The sequence below is a fragment of the Leuresthes tenuis genome, unplaced genomic scaffold (genome assembly GCF_036924035.1).
Source record: "Leuresthes tenuis unplaced genomic scaffold, fLeuTen1.0.hap1 SCAF_12, whole genome shotgun sequence".
Classification (NCBI taxonomy): Eukaryota; Metazoa; Chordata; class Actinopteri; order Atheriniformes; family Atherinopsidae; genus Leuresthes; species Leuresthes tenuis.
The window spans coordinates 959,163-972,277 of NW_027325366.1; the positions used below are offsets into that span (position 1 = coordinate 959,163).

At 49.0% G+C, this 13,115-nt stretch overlaps 27 non-coding genes across 27 annotated transcripts; 26 read left to right on the top strand and 1 right to left on the bottom strand.

Moving 5' to 3' along the window:
* The first annotated feature begins 43 nt into the window (after positions 1-43).
* On the top strand, positions 44-157 carry LOC140320925 (U5 spliceosomal RNA). Its single transcript, XR_011918694.1, has one exon. It is a non-coding gene; the product is annotated as a U5 spliceosomal RNA (small nuclear RNA).
* A 239-nt stretch (positions 158-396) lies between these two features.
* Positions 397-587, top strand: LOC140266204 (U2 spliceosomal RNA). Its single transcript, XR_011906854.1, has one exon. It is a non-coding gene; the product is annotated as a U2 spliceosomal RNA (small nuclear RNA).
* Positions 588-997: 410 nt separating this feature from the next.
* LOC140265700 (U5 spliceosomal RNA) lies at positions 998-1,111 on the top strand. Its single transcript, XR_011906399.1, has one exon. It is a non-coding gene; the product is annotated as a U5 spliceosomal RNA (small nuclear RNA).
* A 267-nt stretch (positions 1,112-1,378) lies between these two features.
* On the top strand, positions 1,379-1,569 carry LOC140266362 (U2 spliceosomal RNA). Its single transcript, XR_011906998.1, has one exon. It is a non-coding gene; the product is annotated as a U2 spliceosomal RNA (small nuclear RNA).
* Positions 1,570-1,955: 386 nt separating this feature from the next.
* LOC140265887 (U5 spliceosomal RNA) lies at positions 1,956-2,069 on the top strand. The gene has a single exon (XR_011906571.1). It is a non-coding gene; the product is annotated as a U5 spliceosomal RNA (small nuclear RNA).
* A 274-nt stretch (positions 2,070-2,343) lies between these two features.
* Positions 2,344-2,534, top strand: LOC140266259 (U2 spliceosomal RNA). The gene has a single exon (XR_011906904.1). It is a non-coding gene; the product is annotated as a U2 spliceosomal RNA (small nuclear RNA).
* A 409-nt stretch (positions 2,535-2,943) lies between these two features.
* On the top strand, positions 2,944-3,057 carry LOC140320718 (U5 spliceosomal RNA). Its single transcript, XR_011918506.1, has one exon. It is a non-coding gene; the product is annotated as a U5 spliceosomal RNA (small nuclear RNA).
* Positions 3,058-3,306: 249 nt separating this feature from the next.
* LOC140266234 (U2 spliceosomal RNA) lies at positions 3,307-3,497 on the top strand. Its single transcript, XR_011906881.1, has one exon. It is a non-coding gene; the product is annotated as a U2 spliceosomal RNA (small nuclear RNA).
* Positions 3,498-3,907: 410 nt separating this feature from the next.
* LOC140265702 (U5 spliceosomal RNA) lies at positions 3,908-4,021 on the top strand. The gene has a single exon (XR_011906401.1). It is a non-coding gene; the product is annotated as a U5 spliceosomal RNA (small nuclear RNA).
* A 267-nt stretch (positions 4,022-4,288) lies between these two features.
* Positions 4,289-4,479, top strand: LOC140320307 (U2 spliceosomal RNA). Its single transcript, XR_011918167.1, has one exon. It is a non-coding gene; the product is annotated as a U2 spliceosomal RNA (small nuclear RNA).
* A 386-nt stretch (positions 4,480-4,865) lies between these two features.
* On the top strand, positions 4,866-4,979 carry LOC140265880 (U5 spliceosomal RNA). The gene has a single exon (XR_011906565.1). It is a non-coding gene; the product is annotated as a U5 spliceosomal RNA (small nuclear RNA).
* Positions 4,980-5,253: 274 nt separating this feature from the next.
* On the top strand, positions 5,254-5,444 carry LOC140266441 (U2 spliceosomal RNA). The gene has a single exon (XR_011907071.1). It is a non-coding gene; the product is annotated as a U2 spliceosomal RNA (small nuclear RNA).
* Positions 5,445-5,853: 409 nt separating this feature from the next.
* On the top strand, positions 5,854-5,967 carry LOC140320741 (U5 spliceosomal RNA). Its single transcript, XR_011918527.1, has one exon. It is a non-coding gene; the product is annotated as a U5 spliceosomal RNA (small nuclear RNA).
* A 249-nt stretch (positions 5,968-6,216) lies between these two features.
* On the top strand, positions 6,217-6,407 carry LOC140266227 (U2 spliceosomal RNA). The gene has a single exon (XR_011906875.1). It is a non-coding gene; the product is annotated as a U2 spliceosomal RNA (small nuclear RNA).
* Positions 6,408-6,817: 410 nt separating this feature from the next.
* On the top strand, positions 6,818-6,931 carry LOC140266021 (U5 spliceosomal RNA). Its single transcript, XR_011906693.1, has one exon. It is a non-coding gene; the product is annotated as a U5 spliceosomal RNA (small nuclear RNA).
* Positions 6,932-7,198: 267 nt separating this feature from the next.
* Positions 7,199-7,389, top strand: LOC140320146 (U2 spliceosomal RNA). The gene has a single exon (XR_011918021.1). It is a non-coding gene; the product is annotated as a U2 spliceosomal RNA (small nuclear RNA).
* A 386-nt stretch (positions 7,390-7,775) lies between these two features.
* On the top strand, positions 7,776-7,889 carry LOC140265881 (U5 spliceosomal RNA). Its single transcript, XR_011906566.1, has one exon. It is a non-coding gene; the product is annotated as a U5 spliceosomal RNA (small nuclear RNA).
* A 274-nt stretch (positions 7,890-8,163) lies between these two features.
* Positions 8,164-8,354, top strand: LOC140320436 (U2 spliceosomal RNA). The gene has a single exon (XR_011918285.1). It is a non-coding gene; the product is annotated as a U2 spliceosomal RNA (small nuclear RNA).
* Positions 8,355-8,763: 409 nt separating this feature from the next.
* Positions 8,764-8,877, top strand: LOC140265714 (U5 spliceosomal RNA). Its single transcript, XR_011906413.1, has one exon. It is a non-coding gene; the product is annotated as a U5 spliceosomal RNA (small nuclear RNA).
* A 264-nt stretch (positions 8,878-9,141) lies between these two features.
* Positions 9,142-9,332, top strand: LOC140266205 (U2 spliceosomal RNA). Its single transcript, XR_011906855.1, has one exon. It is a non-coding gene; the product is annotated as a U2 spliceosomal RNA (small nuclear RNA).
* Positions 9,333-9,731: 399 nt separating this feature from the next.
* LOC140320926 (U5 spliceosomal RNA) lies at positions 9,732-9,845 on the top strand. Its single transcript, XR_011918696.1, has one exon. It is a non-coding gene; the product is annotated as a U5 spliceosomal RNA (small nuclear RNA).
* Positions 9,846-10,001: 156 nt separating this feature from the next.
* LOC140265966 (U1 spliceosomal RNA) lies at positions 10,002-10,165 on the bottom strand. Its single transcript, XR_011906643.1, has one exon. It is a non-coding gene; the product is annotated as a U1 spliceosomal RNA (small nuclear RNA).
* Positions 10,166-10,810: 645 nt separating this feature from the next.
* On the top strand, positions 10,811-11,001 carry LOC140266363 (U2 spliceosomal RNA). Its single transcript, XR_011906999.1, has one exon. It is a non-coding gene; the product is annotated as a U2 spliceosomal RNA (small nuclear RNA).
* A 409-nt stretch (positions 11,002-11,410) lies between these two features.
* Positions 11,411-11,524, top strand: LOC140265728 (U5 spliceosomal RNA). The gene has a single exon (XR_011906426.1). It is a non-coding gene; the product is annotated as a U5 spliceosomal RNA (small nuclear RNA).
* Positions 11,525-11,773: 249 nt separating this feature from the next.
* On the top strand, positions 11,774-11,964 carry LOC140320514 (U2 spliceosomal RNA). The gene has a single exon (XR_011918354.1). It is a non-coding gene; the product is annotated as a U2 spliceosomal RNA (small nuclear RNA).
* Positions 11,965-12,371: 407 nt separating this feature from the next.
* Positions 12,372-12,485, top strand: LOC140265748 (U5 spliceosomal RNA). Its single transcript, XR_011906444.1, has one exon. It is a non-coding gene; the product is annotated as a U5 spliceosomal RNA (small nuclear RNA).
* Positions 12,486-12,752: 267 nt separating this feature from the next.
* Positions 12,753-12,943, top strand: LOC140266528 (U2 spliceosomal RNA). The gene has a single exon (XR_011907150.1). It is a non-coding gene; the product is annotated as a U2 spliceosomal RNA (small nuclear RNA).
* The last annotated feature ends 172 nt before the right edge of the window (positions 12,944-13,115 follow it).

Genomic DNA, 13,115 nt, shown 5'->3' on the forward strand with positions numbered 1-13,115 from the left:
TGCCAACTGGCCTGGTGCCCTGCTCCCGCAGTGACGGATAATCGTACTCTGGTTTCTCTTCATAACGTACAAGTCTTTCGCCTTTTACTAAAGACTTCCGTGGAGAGCAGCACTAATGAGTTGTTTCTATTTTTGGCAGGCTTTACCTTTGCGGGTGAAGCCCTTTCTGTCTGTGCAAAAGAAATCTTGTTCCTGTGCAGAGTGACTTCCCTGAGTAGAGTCGCCTTACTTGTTGTGACTGTGCCGATGTTGCTTGAATGGTGCTCGCGGGAGTGCAAAGTTATACCATTTAAAAGGGCTGAAGAGTGCTCAGTGACTCTCTGGCCATAAAAAGAACACCGCGACAAGTGCGCATTGTGCCAGGAAGGGCCCTCGGACGTGAACCAGTGGACAGTTATCGCTTCTCGGCCTTTTGGCTAAGATCAAGTGTAGTATCTGTTCTTATCAGTTTAATATCTGATATGTCCTCTATACGAGGACTACATATTAAATGGATTTTTAGGAACAGGAGTTGAAAAAGGAGCTTGCTCCGTTCACTCCAAGCATCGACCCGGTACTGCAGTGCCGCTGGGAACGGTGCACTCTTCTCTGCTCTTGTGAAAAAGCAAACAGTGGTGCAGGATGGAAGTTTCAGGGAGCCCAATATGAAATTTTCTTTTAGTCTGCTGAGAAAAGGGAGTGAATGCGAGGCAGACTTTAACACGGCTCTGGGAGCGAGCCGAGTCCGGGCTAACTGGGAGAATTGCTTGAAAGAAACGCGACACCGAATGAGCGCTCAGAACAAAGCCTCAATACGGTGTTTCCCGTGGTGTTTGTGGCTGCCTTGTCTTTTGCACAGAGTAAAAAAAAAGGCAGCCATCGAATAGGGCCCGATTGTTCCTACTTGGTCAGCCGAGGAGCAAGGGGGAGCAAGCGTCTCAACCAAGCAAAGCTCACCATGGGGAAGGTGGCTATGCCAACTTTTCCTGTTGCGCTGCTCCCGCAGTGACGGATAGTCGTACTCTGGTTTCTCTTCATAACGTACAAGTCTTTCGCCTTTTACTAAAGACTTCCGTGGAGAGCAGTACTAATGAGTTGTTTCTATTTTTGGCAGGCTTTACCTTTGCGGGTGAAGCCCTTTCTGTCTGTGCAAAAGAAATCTTGTTCCTGTGCAGAGTGACTTCCCTGAGTAGAGTCGCCTTACTTGTTGTGACTGTGCCGATGTTGCTTGAATGGTGCTCGCGGGAGTGCAAAGTTATACCATTTAAAAGGGTGCTCAGTGCAGCGGGTGGGCGGAGGTGCAAAGTGACTCTCTGGCCACCTATGGCCATAAAAAGAACACCGCGACAAGTACGCATTGTGCCAGGAAGGGCACTCGGACGTGAACCAGTGGACAGTTATCGCTTCTCGGCCTTTTGGCTAAGATCAAGTGTAGTATCTGTTCTTATCAGTTTAATATCTGATATGTCCTCTATACGAGGACTACATATTAAATGGATTTTTAGGAACAGGAGTTGAAAAAGGAGCTTGCTCCGTTCACTCCAAGCATCGACCCGGTACTGCAGTGCCGCTGGGAACGGTGCGCTCTTCTCTGCTCTTATGAAAAAGCAAACAGTGGTGCAGGATGGAAGTTTCTTTTAGTCTGCTGAGAAAAGGGAGTGAATGCGAGGCAGACTTTAACATGGCTCTGGGAGCGAGCCGGGTGCCGGCTAACCGGGAGAATTGCTTGAAAGAAACGCGACACCGAATGAGCGCTCAGAACAAAGCCTCAATACGGTGTTTCCCGTGGTGTTTGTGGCTGCCTTGTCTTTTGCACAGAGTAAAAGACAAGGCAGCCATCGAATAGGGCCCGATTGTTCCTACTTGGTCAGCTGAGGAGCAAGGGGGAGCAAGCGTCTCAACCAAGCAAAGCTCACCATGGGGAAGGTGGCTATGCCAACTGGCCTGGTGCCCTGCTCCCGCAGTGACGGATAATCGTACTCTGGTTTCTCTTCATATCGTACAAGTCTTTCGCCTTTTACTAAAGACTTCCGTGGAAGAAAGCACTAATGAGTTGTTTCTATTTTTGGCAGACTTTACCTTTGCAGGTGAAGCCCTTTCTGTCTGTGCAAAAGAAATCTTTTCCTGTGCAGAGTGACTTCCCTGAGTAGAGTCGCCTTACTTGTTGTGACTGTGCCGATGTTGCTTGAATGGTGCTCGCGGGAGTGCAAAGTTATACCATTTAAAAGGGCTGAAGAGTGCTCAGTGCAGCGGGTGGGCGGAGGTGCAAAGTGACTCTCTGGCCACCTATGGCCATAAAAAGAACACCGCGACAAGTGCGCATTGTGCCAGGAAGGGCCCTCGGACGTGAACCAGTGGACAGTTATCGCTTCTCGGCCTTTTGGCTAAGATCAAGTGTAGTATCTGTTCTTATCAGTTTAATATCTGATATGTCCTCTATACGAGGACTACATATTAAATGGATTTTTAGGAACAGGAGTTGAAAAAGGAGCTTGCTCCGTTCACTCCAAGCATCGACCTGGTACTGCAGTGCCGCTGGGAACGGTGCACTCTTCTCTGCTCTTGTGAAAAAGCAAACAGTGGTACAGGATGGAAGTTTCAGCGAGCCCAATATGAAATTTTCTTTTAGTCTGCTGAGAAAAGGGAGTGAATGCGAGGCAGACTTTAACACGGCTCTGGGAGCGAGCCGAGTGCGGGCTAACTGGGAGAATTGCTTGAAAGAAACGCGACACCGAATGAGCGCTCAGAACAAAGCCTCAATACGGTGTTTGCCGTGGTGTTTGTGGCTGCCTTGTGTTTTGCACAGAGTAAAAGACAAGGCAGCCATCGAATAGGGCCCGATTGTTCCTACTTGGTCAGCCGAGGAGCAAGGGGGAGCAAGCGTCTCAACCAAGCAAAGCTCACCATGGGGAAGATGGCTATGCCAACTGGCCTGGTGCCCTGCTCCCGCAGTGACGGATAATCTTACTCTGGTTTCTCTTCATAACGTACAAGTCTTTCGCCTTTTACTAAAGACTTCCGTGGAGAGCAGCACTAATGAGTTGTTTCTATTTTTGGCAGGCTTTATCTTTGCGGGTGAAGCCCTTTCTGTCTGTGCAAAAGAAATCTTGTTCCTGTGCAGAGTGACTTCCCTGAGTAGAGTCGCCTTACTTGTTGTGACTGTGCCGATGTTGCTTGAATGGTGCTCGCGGGAGTGCAAAGTTATACCATTTAAAAGGGCTGAAGAGTGCTCAGTGACTCTCTGGCCACCTATGGCCATAAAAAGAACACCGCGACAAGTGCGCATTGTGCCAGGAAGGGCCCTCGGACGTGAACCAGTGGACAGTTATCGCTTCTCGGCCTTTTGGCTAAGATCAAGTGTAGTATCTGTTCTTATCAGTTTAATATCTGATATGTCCTCTATACGAGGACTACATATTAAATGTATTTTTAGGAACAGGAGTTGAAAAAGGAGCTTGCTCCGTTCACTCCAAGCATCGACCTGGTACTGCAGTGCCGCTGGGAACGGTGCACTCTTCTCTGCTCTTGTGAAAAAGCAAACAGTGGTGCAGGATGGAAGTTTCAGGGAGCCCAATATGAAATTTTCTTTTAGTCTGCTGAGAAAAGGGAGTGAATGCGAGGCAGACTTTAACACGGCTCTGGGAGCGAGCCGAGTGCGGGCTAACTGGGAGAATTGCTTGAAAGAAACGCGACACCGAATGAGCGCTCAGAACAAAGCCTCAATACGGTGTTTCCCGTGGTGTTTGTGGCTGCCTTGTCTTTTGCACAGAGTAAAAAAAAAGGCAGCCATCGAATAGGGCCCGATTGTTCCTACTTGGTCAGCCGAGGAGCAAGGGGGAGCAAGCGTCTCAACCAAGCAAAGCTCACCATGGGGAAGGTGGCTATGCCAACTTTTCCTGTTGCGCTGCTCCCGCAGTGACGGATAGTCGTACTCTGGTTTCTCTTCATAACGTACAAGTCTTTCGCCTTTTACTAAAGACTTCCGTGGAGAGCAGTACTAATGAGTTGTTTCTATTTTTGGCAGGCTTTACCTTTGCGGGTGAAGCCCTTAATGTCTGTGCAAAAGAAATCTTGTTCCTGTGCAGAGTGACTTCCCTGAGTAGAGTCGCCTTACTTGTTGTGACTGTGCCGATGTTGCTTGAATGGTGCTCGCGGGAGTGCAAAGTTATACCATTTAAAAGGGTGCTCAGTGCAGCGGGTGGGCGGAGGTGCAAAGTGACTCTCTGGCCACCTATGGCCATAAAAAGAACACCGCGACAAGTACGCATTGTGCCAGGAAGGGCACTCGGACGTGAACCAGTGGACAGTTATCGCTTCTCGGCCTTTTGGCTAAGATCAAGTGTAGTATCTGTTCTTATCAGTTTAATATCTGATATGTCCTCTATACGAGGACTACATATTAAATGGATTTTTAGGAACAGGAGTTGAAAAAGGAGCTTCCTCCGTTCACTCCAAGCATCGACCCGGTACTGCAGTGCCGCTGGGAACGGTGCGCTCTTCTCTGCTCTTATGAAAAAGCAAACAGTGGTGCAGGATGGAAGTTTCTTTTAGTCTGCTGAGAAAAGGGAGTGAATGCGAGGCAGACTTTAACATGGCTCTGGGAGCGAGCCGGGTGCCGGCTAACCGGGAGAATTGCTTGAAAGAAACGCGACACCGAATGAGCGCTCAGAACAAAGCCTCAATACGGTGTTTCCCGTGGTGTTTGTGGCTGCCTTGTCTTTTGCACAGAGTAAAAGACAAGGCAGCCATCGAATAGGGCCCGATTGTTCCTACTTGGTCAGCTGAGGAGCAAGGGGGAGCAAGCGTCTCAACCAAGCAAAGCTCACCATGGGGAAGGTGGCTATGCCAACTGGCCTGGTGCCCTGCTCCCGCAGTGACGGATAATCGTACTCTGGTTTCTCTTCATAACGTACAAGTCTTTCGCCTTTTACTAAAGACTTCCGTGGAAGAAAGCACTAATGAGTTGTTTCTATTTTTGGCAGGCTTTACCTTTGCAGGTGAAGCCCTTTCTGTCTGTGCAAAAGAAATCTTTTCCTGTGCAGAGTGACTTCCCTGAGTAGAGTCGCCTTACTTGTTGTGACTGTGCCGATGTTGCTTGAATGGTGCTCGCGGGAGTGCAAAGTTATACCATTTAAAAGGGCTGAAGAGTGCTCAGTGCAGCGGGTGGGCGGAGGTGCAAAGTGACTCTCTGGCCACCTATGGCCATAAAAAGAACACCGCGACAAGTGCGCATTGTGCCAGGAAGGGCCCTCGGACGTGAACCAGTGGACAGTTATCGCTTCTCGGCCTTTTGGCTAAGATCAAGTGTAGTATCTGTTCTTATCAGTTTAATATCTGATATGTCCTCTATACGAGGACTACATATTAAATGGATTTTTAGGAACAGGAGTTGAAAAAGGAGCTTGCTCCGTTCACTCCAAGCATCGACCTGGTACTGCAGTGCAGCTGGGAACGGTGCACTCTTCTCTGCTCTTGTGAAAAAGCAAACAGTGGTGCAGGATGGAAGTTTCAGCGAGCCCAATATGAAATTTTCTTTTAGTCTGCTGAGAAAAGGGAGTGAATGCGAGGCAGACTTTAACACGGCTCTGGGAGCGAGCCGAGTGCGGGCTAACTGGGAGAATTGCTTGAAAGAAACGCGACACTGAATGAGCGCTCAGAACAAAGCCTCAATACGGTGTTTGCCGTGGTGTTTGTGGCTGCCTTGTGTTTTGCACAGAGTAAAAGACAAGGCAGCCATCGAATAGGGCCCGATTGTTCCTACTTGGTCAGCCGAGGAGCAAGGGGGAGCAAGCGTCTCAACCAAGCAAAGCTCACCATGGGGAAGATGGCTATGCCAACTGGCCTGGTGCCCTGCTCCCGCAGTGACGGATAATCTTACTCTGGTTTCTCTTCATAACGTACAAGTCTTTCGCCTTTTACTAAAGACTTCCGTGGAGAGCAGCACTAATGAGTTGTTTCTATTTTTGGCAGGCTTTACCTTTGCGGGTGAAGACCTTTCTGTCTGTGCAAAAGAAATCTTGTTCCTGTGCAGAGTGACTTCCCTGAGTAGAGTCGCCTTACTTGTTGTGACTGTGCCGATGTTGCTTGAATGGTGCTCGCGGGAGTGCAAAGTTATACCATTTAAAAGGGCTGAAGAGTGCTCAGTGACTCTCTGGCCACCTATGGCCATAAAAAGAACACCGCGACAAGTGCGCATTGTGCCAGGAAGGGCCCTCGGACGTGAACCAGTGGACAGTTATTGCTTCTCGGCCTTTTGGCTAAGATCAAGTGTAGTATCTGTTCTTATCAGTTTAATATCTGATATGTCCTCTATACGAGGACTACATATTAAATGGATTTTTAGGAACAGGAGTTGAAAAAGGAGCTTGCTCCGTTCACTCCAAGCATCGACCCGGTACTGCAGTGCCGCTGGGAACGGTGCACTCTTCTCTGCTCTTGTGAAAAAGCAAACAGTGGTGCAGGATCGAAGTTTCAGGGAGCCCAATATGAAATTTTCTTTTAGTCTGCTGAGAAAAGGGAGTGAATGCGAGGCAGACTTTAACACGGCTCTGGGAGCGAGCCGAGTGCGGGCTAACTGGGAGAATTGCTTGAAAGAAACGCGACACCGAATGAGCGCTCAGAACAAAGCCTCAATACGGTGTTTCCCGTGGTGTTTGTGGCTGCCTTGTCTTTTGCACAGAGTAAAAAAAAAGGCAGCCATCGAATAGGGCCCGATTGTTCCTACTTGGTCAGCCGAGGAGCAAGGGGGAGCAAGCGTCTCAACCAAGCAAAGCTCACCATGGGGAAGGTGGCTATGCCAACTTTTCCTGGTGCCCTGCTCTCGCAGTGACGGATAGTCGTACTCTGGTTTCTCTTCATAACGTACAAGTCTTTCGCCTTTTAGTAAAGACTTCCGTGGAGAGCAGTACTAATGAGTTGTTTCTATTTTTGGCAGGCTTTACCTTTGCGGGTGAAGCCCTTTCTGTCTGTGCAAAAGAAATCTTGTTCCTGTGCAGAGTGACTTCCCTGAGTAGAGTCGCCTTACTTGTTGTGACTGTGCCGATGTTGCTTGAATGGTGCTCGCGGGAGTGCAAAGTTATACCATTTAAAAGGGTGCTCAGTGCAGCGGGTGGGTGGAGGTGCAAAGTGACTCTCTGGCCACCTATGGCCATAAAAAGAACACCGCGACAAGTACGCATTGTGCCAGGAAGGGCACTCGGACGTGAACCAGTGGACAGTTATCGCTTCTCGGCCTTTTGGCTAAGATCAAGTGTAGTATCTGTTCTTATCAGTTTAATATCTGATATGTCCTCTATACGAGGACTACATATTAAATGGATTTTTAGGAACAGGAGTTGAAAAAGGAGCTTGCTCCGTTCACTCCAAGCATCGACCCGGTACTGTAGTGCCGCTGGGAACGGTGCGCTCTTCTCTGCTCTTATGAAAAAGCTAACAGTGGTGCAGGATGGAAGTTTCTTTTAGTCTGCTGAGAAAAGGGAGGGAATGCGAGGCAGACTTTAACACGGCTCTAGGAGCGAGCCGAGTGCGGGCTAACCGGGAGAATTGCTTGAAAGAAACGCGACACCGAATGAGCGCTCAGAACAAAGCCTCAATACGATGTTTCCCGTGGTGTTTGTGGCTGCCTTGTCTTTTGCACAGAGTAAAAGACAAGGCAGCCATCGAATAGGGCCCGATTGTTCCTACTTGGGCAGCCGAGGAGCAAGGGGGAGCAAGCGTCTCAACCAAGCAAAGCTCACCATGGGGAAGGTGGCTATGCCAACTGGCCTGGTGCCCTGCTCCCGCAGTGACGGATAATCGTACTCTGGTTTCTCTTCATAACGTACAAGTCTTTCGCCTTTTACTAAAGACTTCCGTGGAAGAAAGCACTAATGAGTTGTTTCTATTTTTGGCAGGCTTTACCTTTGCAGGTGAAGCCCTTTCTGTCTGTGCAAAAGAAATCTTTTCCTGTGCAGAGTGACTTCCCTGAGTAGAGTCGCCTTACTTGTTGTGACTGTGCCGATGTTGCTTGAATGGTGCTCGCGGGAGTGCAAAGTTATACCATTTAAAAGGGCTGAAGAGTGCTCAGTGCAGCGGGTGGGCGGAGGTGCAAAGTGACTCTCTGGCCACCTATGGCCATAAAAAGAACACCGCGACAAGTGCGCATTGTGCCAGGAAGGGCCCTCGGACGTGAACCAGTGGACATTTATCGCTTCTCGGCCTTTTGGCTAAGATCAAGTGTAGTATCTGTTCTTATCAGTTTAATATCTGATATAGTCTCTATACGAGGACTACATATTAAATGGATTTTTAGGAACAGGAGTTGAAAAAGGAGCTTGCTCCGTTCACTCCAAGCATCGACCTGGTACTGCAGTGCCGCTGGGAACGGTGCGCTCTTCTCTGCTCTTGTGAAAAAGCAAACAGTGGTGCAGGATGGAAGTTTCAGGGAGCCCAATATGAAATTTTCTTTTAGTCTGCTGAGAAAAGGGAGTGAATGCGAGGCAGACTTTAACACGGCTCTGGGAGCGAGCCGAGTGCGGGCTAACTGGGAGAATTGCTTGAAAGAAACGCGACACCGAATGAGCGCTCAGAACAAAGCCTCAATACGGTGTTTGCCGTGGTGTTTGTGGCTGCCTTGTGTTTTGCACAGAGTAAAAGACAAGGCAGCCATCGAATAGGGCCCGATTGTTCCTACTTGGTCAGCCGAGGAGCAAGGGGGAGCAAGCGTCTCAACCAAGCAAAGCTCACCATGGGGAAGATGGCTATGCCAACTGGCCTGGTGCCCTGCTCCCGCAGTGACGGATAATCTTACTCTGGTTTCTCTTCATAACGTACAAGTCTTTCGCCTTTTACTAAAGACTTCCGTGGAGAGCAGCACTAATGAGTTGTTTCTACTTTTGGCAGGCTTTACCTTTGCGGGTGAAGCCCTTTCTGTCTGTGCAAAAGAAATCTTGTTCCTGTGCAGAGTGACTTCCCTGAGTAGAGTCGCCTTACTTGTTGTGACTGTGCCAATGGTGCTCGCGGGAGTGCAAAGTTATACCATTTAAAAGGGCTGAGGAGTGCTCAGTGCAGCGGGTGGGCGGAGGTGCAAAGTGACTCTCTGGCCACCTATGGCCATAAAAAGAACACCGCGACAAGTGCGCATTGTGCCAGGAAGGGCCCTCGGACGTGAACCAGTGGACAGTTATCGCTTCTCGGCCTTTTGGCTAAGATCAAGTGTAGTATCTGTTCTTATCAGTTTAATATCTGATATGTCCTCTATACGAGGACTACATATTAAATGGATTTTTAGGAACAGGAGTTGAAAAAGGAGCTTGCTCCGTTCACTCCAAGCATCGACCCGGTACTGCAGTGCCGCTGGGAACGGTGCACTCTTCTCTGCTCTTGTGAAAAAGCAAACAGTGGTGAAGGATGGAAGTTTCAGGGAGCCCAAGATGAAATTTTCTTTTAGTCTGCTGAGAAAAGGGAGTGAATGCGAGGCAGATTTTAACACGGCTCTGGGAGCGAGCCGAGTGCGGGCTAACCGGGAGAATTGCTTGAAAGAAACGCGACACCGAATGAGCGCTCAGAACAAAGCCTCAATACGGTGTTTCCCGTGGTGTTTGTGGCTGCCTTGTCTTTTGCACAGAGTAAAAGACAAGGCAGCCATCGAATAGGGCCCAATTGTTCCTACTTGGTCAGCCGAGGAGCAAGCGTCTCAACCAAGCAAAGCTCACCATGGGGAAGGTGGCTATGCCAACTGGCCTGGTGCCCTGCTCCCGCAGTGACGGATAATCGTACTCTGGTTTCTCTTCATAACGTACAAGTCTTTCGCCTTTTACTAAAGACTTCCGTGGAGAGCAGCACTAATGAGTTGTTTCTATTTTTGGCAGGCTTTACCTTTGCGGGTGAAGCCCTTTCTGTCTGTGCAAAAGAAATCTTGTTCCTGTGCAGAGTGACTTCCCTGAGTAGAGTCGCCTTACTTGTTGTGACTGTGCCGATGTTGCTTGACAAAAAGTCCAAAAAAGGTAATGTAGACCAGAAATATTCATGTTAAACAGGCAAATCAGGGGAAAGCGCGAACGCAGTCCCCCACTACCAGAAATTATGCAGTCGAGATTCCAACATTCGGGGAATTCGCAAGGGTCAGTACAGTCGGTGTGCAATGACTGAGCCTCGCCTTGAGTGAACCACCTTCTTGATCATGGTGTCTCTCCTGCCAGGTAAGTATGAGTTGGAAATGTCAAAGGCTGATACCTCTTTCCCAGGTGCCTCACTCGATCGGACGGTGCTGCAACTTCAACTGTCTGGTGTGCCATGCCAGCAGCAGCAGCTACCCCGAAACTAAAACGTTTGCAGATTAAAACAGTAAGGCTTTTCATTATCTTTCTGATCACTTCTTCTTTTAAACAACCAAGGAACTTGCAGCACAAATGTATTTCTTTCCCCTCCTCCCCATCTCTAAAGCCACACCCATCCACACTGGGAAATTTCTCAGTTGAGGCAAACCCTCACGGCTGCATATCTTCATATCTGCATATCAAGACTTCCGTGGAGAGCAGCACTAATGAGTTGTTTCTATTTTTGGCAGGCTTTACCTTTGCGGGTGAAGCCCTTTCTGTCTGTGCAAAAGAAATCTTGTTCCTGTGCAGAGTGACTTCCCTGAGTAGAGTCGCCTTACTTGTTGTGACTGTGCCGATGTTGCTTGAATGGTGCTCGCGGGAGTGCAAAGTTATACCATTTAAAAGGGTGCTCAGTGCAGCGGGTGGGCGGAGGTGCAAAGTGACTCTCTGGCCACCTATGGCCATAAAAAGAACACCGCGACAAGTACGCATTGTGCCAGGAAGGGCACTCGGACGTGAACCAGTGGACAGTTATCGCTTCTCGGCCTTTTGGCTAAGATCAAGTGTAGTATCTGTTCTTATCAGTTTAATATCTGATATGTCCTCTATACGAGGACTACATATTAAATGGATTTTTAGGAACAGGAGTTGAAAAAGGAGCTTGCTCCGTTCACTCCAAGCATCGACCCGGTACTGCAGTGCCGCTGGGAACGGTGCGCTCTTCTCTGCTCTTGTGAAAACGCAAACAGTGGTGCAGGATGGAAGTTTCACGGAGCCCAAGATGAAATTTTGTTTTAGTCTGCTGAGAAAAGGGAGTGAATGCGAGGCAGACTTTAACACGGCTCTGGGAGCGAGCCGAGTGCGGGCTAACCGGGAGAATTGCTAGAAAGAAACGCGACACCGAATGAGCGCTCAGAACAAAGCCTCAATACGATGTTTCCCGTGGTGTTTGTGGCTGCCTTGTCTTTTGCACAAAGTAAAAGACAAGGCAGCCATCGAATAGGGCCCGATTGTTCCTACTTGGTCAGCCGAGGAGCAAGGGGGAGCAAGCGTCTCAACCAAGCAAAGCTCACCATGGGGAAGGTGGCTATGCCAACTGGCCTGGTGCCCTGCTCCCGCAGTGACGGATAATCGTACTCTGGTTTCTCTTCATAACGTACAAGTCTTTCGCCTTTTACTAAAGACTTCCGTGGAGAGCAGCACTAATGAGTTGTTTCTATCTTTGGCAGGCTTTACCTTTGCGGGGGAAGCCCTTTCTGCATGTGCAAAAGAAATCTTGTTCCTGTGCAGAGTGACTTCCCTGAGTAGAGTCGCCTTACTTGTTGTGACTGTGCCGATCTTGCTTGAATGGTGCTCGCGGGAGTGCAAAGTTATACCATTTAAAAGGGCTGAAGAGTGCTCAGTGACTCTCTGGCCACCTATGGCCAAAGAAAGAACACCGCGACAAGTGCGCATTGTGCCAGGAAGGGCCCTCGGACGTGAACCAGTGGACAGTTATCGCTTCTCGGCCTTTTGGCTAAGATCAAGTGTAGTATCTGTTCTTATCAGTTTAATATCTGATATGTCCTCTATACGAGGACTACATATTAAATGGATTTTTAGGAACAGGAGTTGAAAAAGGAGCTTTCTCCGTTCACCCCAAGCATCGACCTGGTACTGCAGTGCTGCTGGGAACGGTATGCTCTTCTCTGCTCTTGTGAAAAAGCAAACAGTGGTGCAGGATGGAAGTTTCAGGGAGCGTAAGATGAAATTTTCTTTTAGTCTGCTGAGAAAAGGGAGTGAATGCGAGGCACTTTAACACGGCTCTGGGAGCGAGCCGAGTGCGGGCTAACCGGGAGAATTGCTTGAAAGAAACGCGACACCGAATGAGCGCTCAGAACAAAGCCTCAATACGGTGTTTCCCGTGGTGTTTGTGGCTGCCTTGTCTTTTGCACAGAGTAAAAGACAAGGCAGCCATCGAATAGGGCCCGATTGTTCCTACTTGGTCAGCTGAGGAGCAAGGGGGAGCAAGCGTCTCAACCAAGCAAAGCTCACCATGGGGAAGGTGGCTATGCCAACTGGCCTGGTGCCCTGCTCCCGCAGTGACGGATAATCGTACTCTGGTTTCTCTTCATAAAGTACAAGTCTTTCGCCTTTTACTAAAGACTTCCGTGGAGAGCAGCACTCATGAGTTGTTTCTATTTTTGGCAGGCTTTACCTTTGCGGGTGAAGCCCTTTCTGTCTGTGCAAAAGAAATCTTGTTCCTGTGCAGAGTGACTTCCCTGAGTAGAGTCGCCTTACTTGTTGTGACTGTGCCGATGTTGCTTGAATGGTGCTCGCGGGAGTGCAAAGTTATGCCATTTAAAAGGGCTGAAGAGTGCTCAGTGCAGCGGAGGTGCAAAGTGACTCTCTGGCCACCTATGGCCATAAAAAGAACACCGCGACAAGTGCGCATTGTGCCAGGAAGGGCCCTCGGACGTGAACCAGTGGACAGTTATCGCTTCTCGGCCTTTTGGCTAAGATCAAGTGTAGTATCTGTTCTTATCAGTTTAATATCTGATATGTCCTCTATACGAGGACTACATATTAAATGGATTTTTAGGAACAGGAGTTGAAAAAGGAGCTTGCTCCGTTCACTCCAAGCATCGACCCGGTACCGCAGTGCCGCTGGGAACGGTGCGCTCTTCTCTGCTCTTGTGAAAAAGCAAACAGTGGTGCAGGATGGAAGTTTCAGGGAGCCCAAGATGAAATTTTCTTTTAGTCTGCTGAGAAAAGGGAGTGAATGCGAGGCAGACTTTAACACGGCTCTGGGAAAGAGCCGATTGCGGGCTAACCGGGAGAATTGCTTGAAAGAAACGT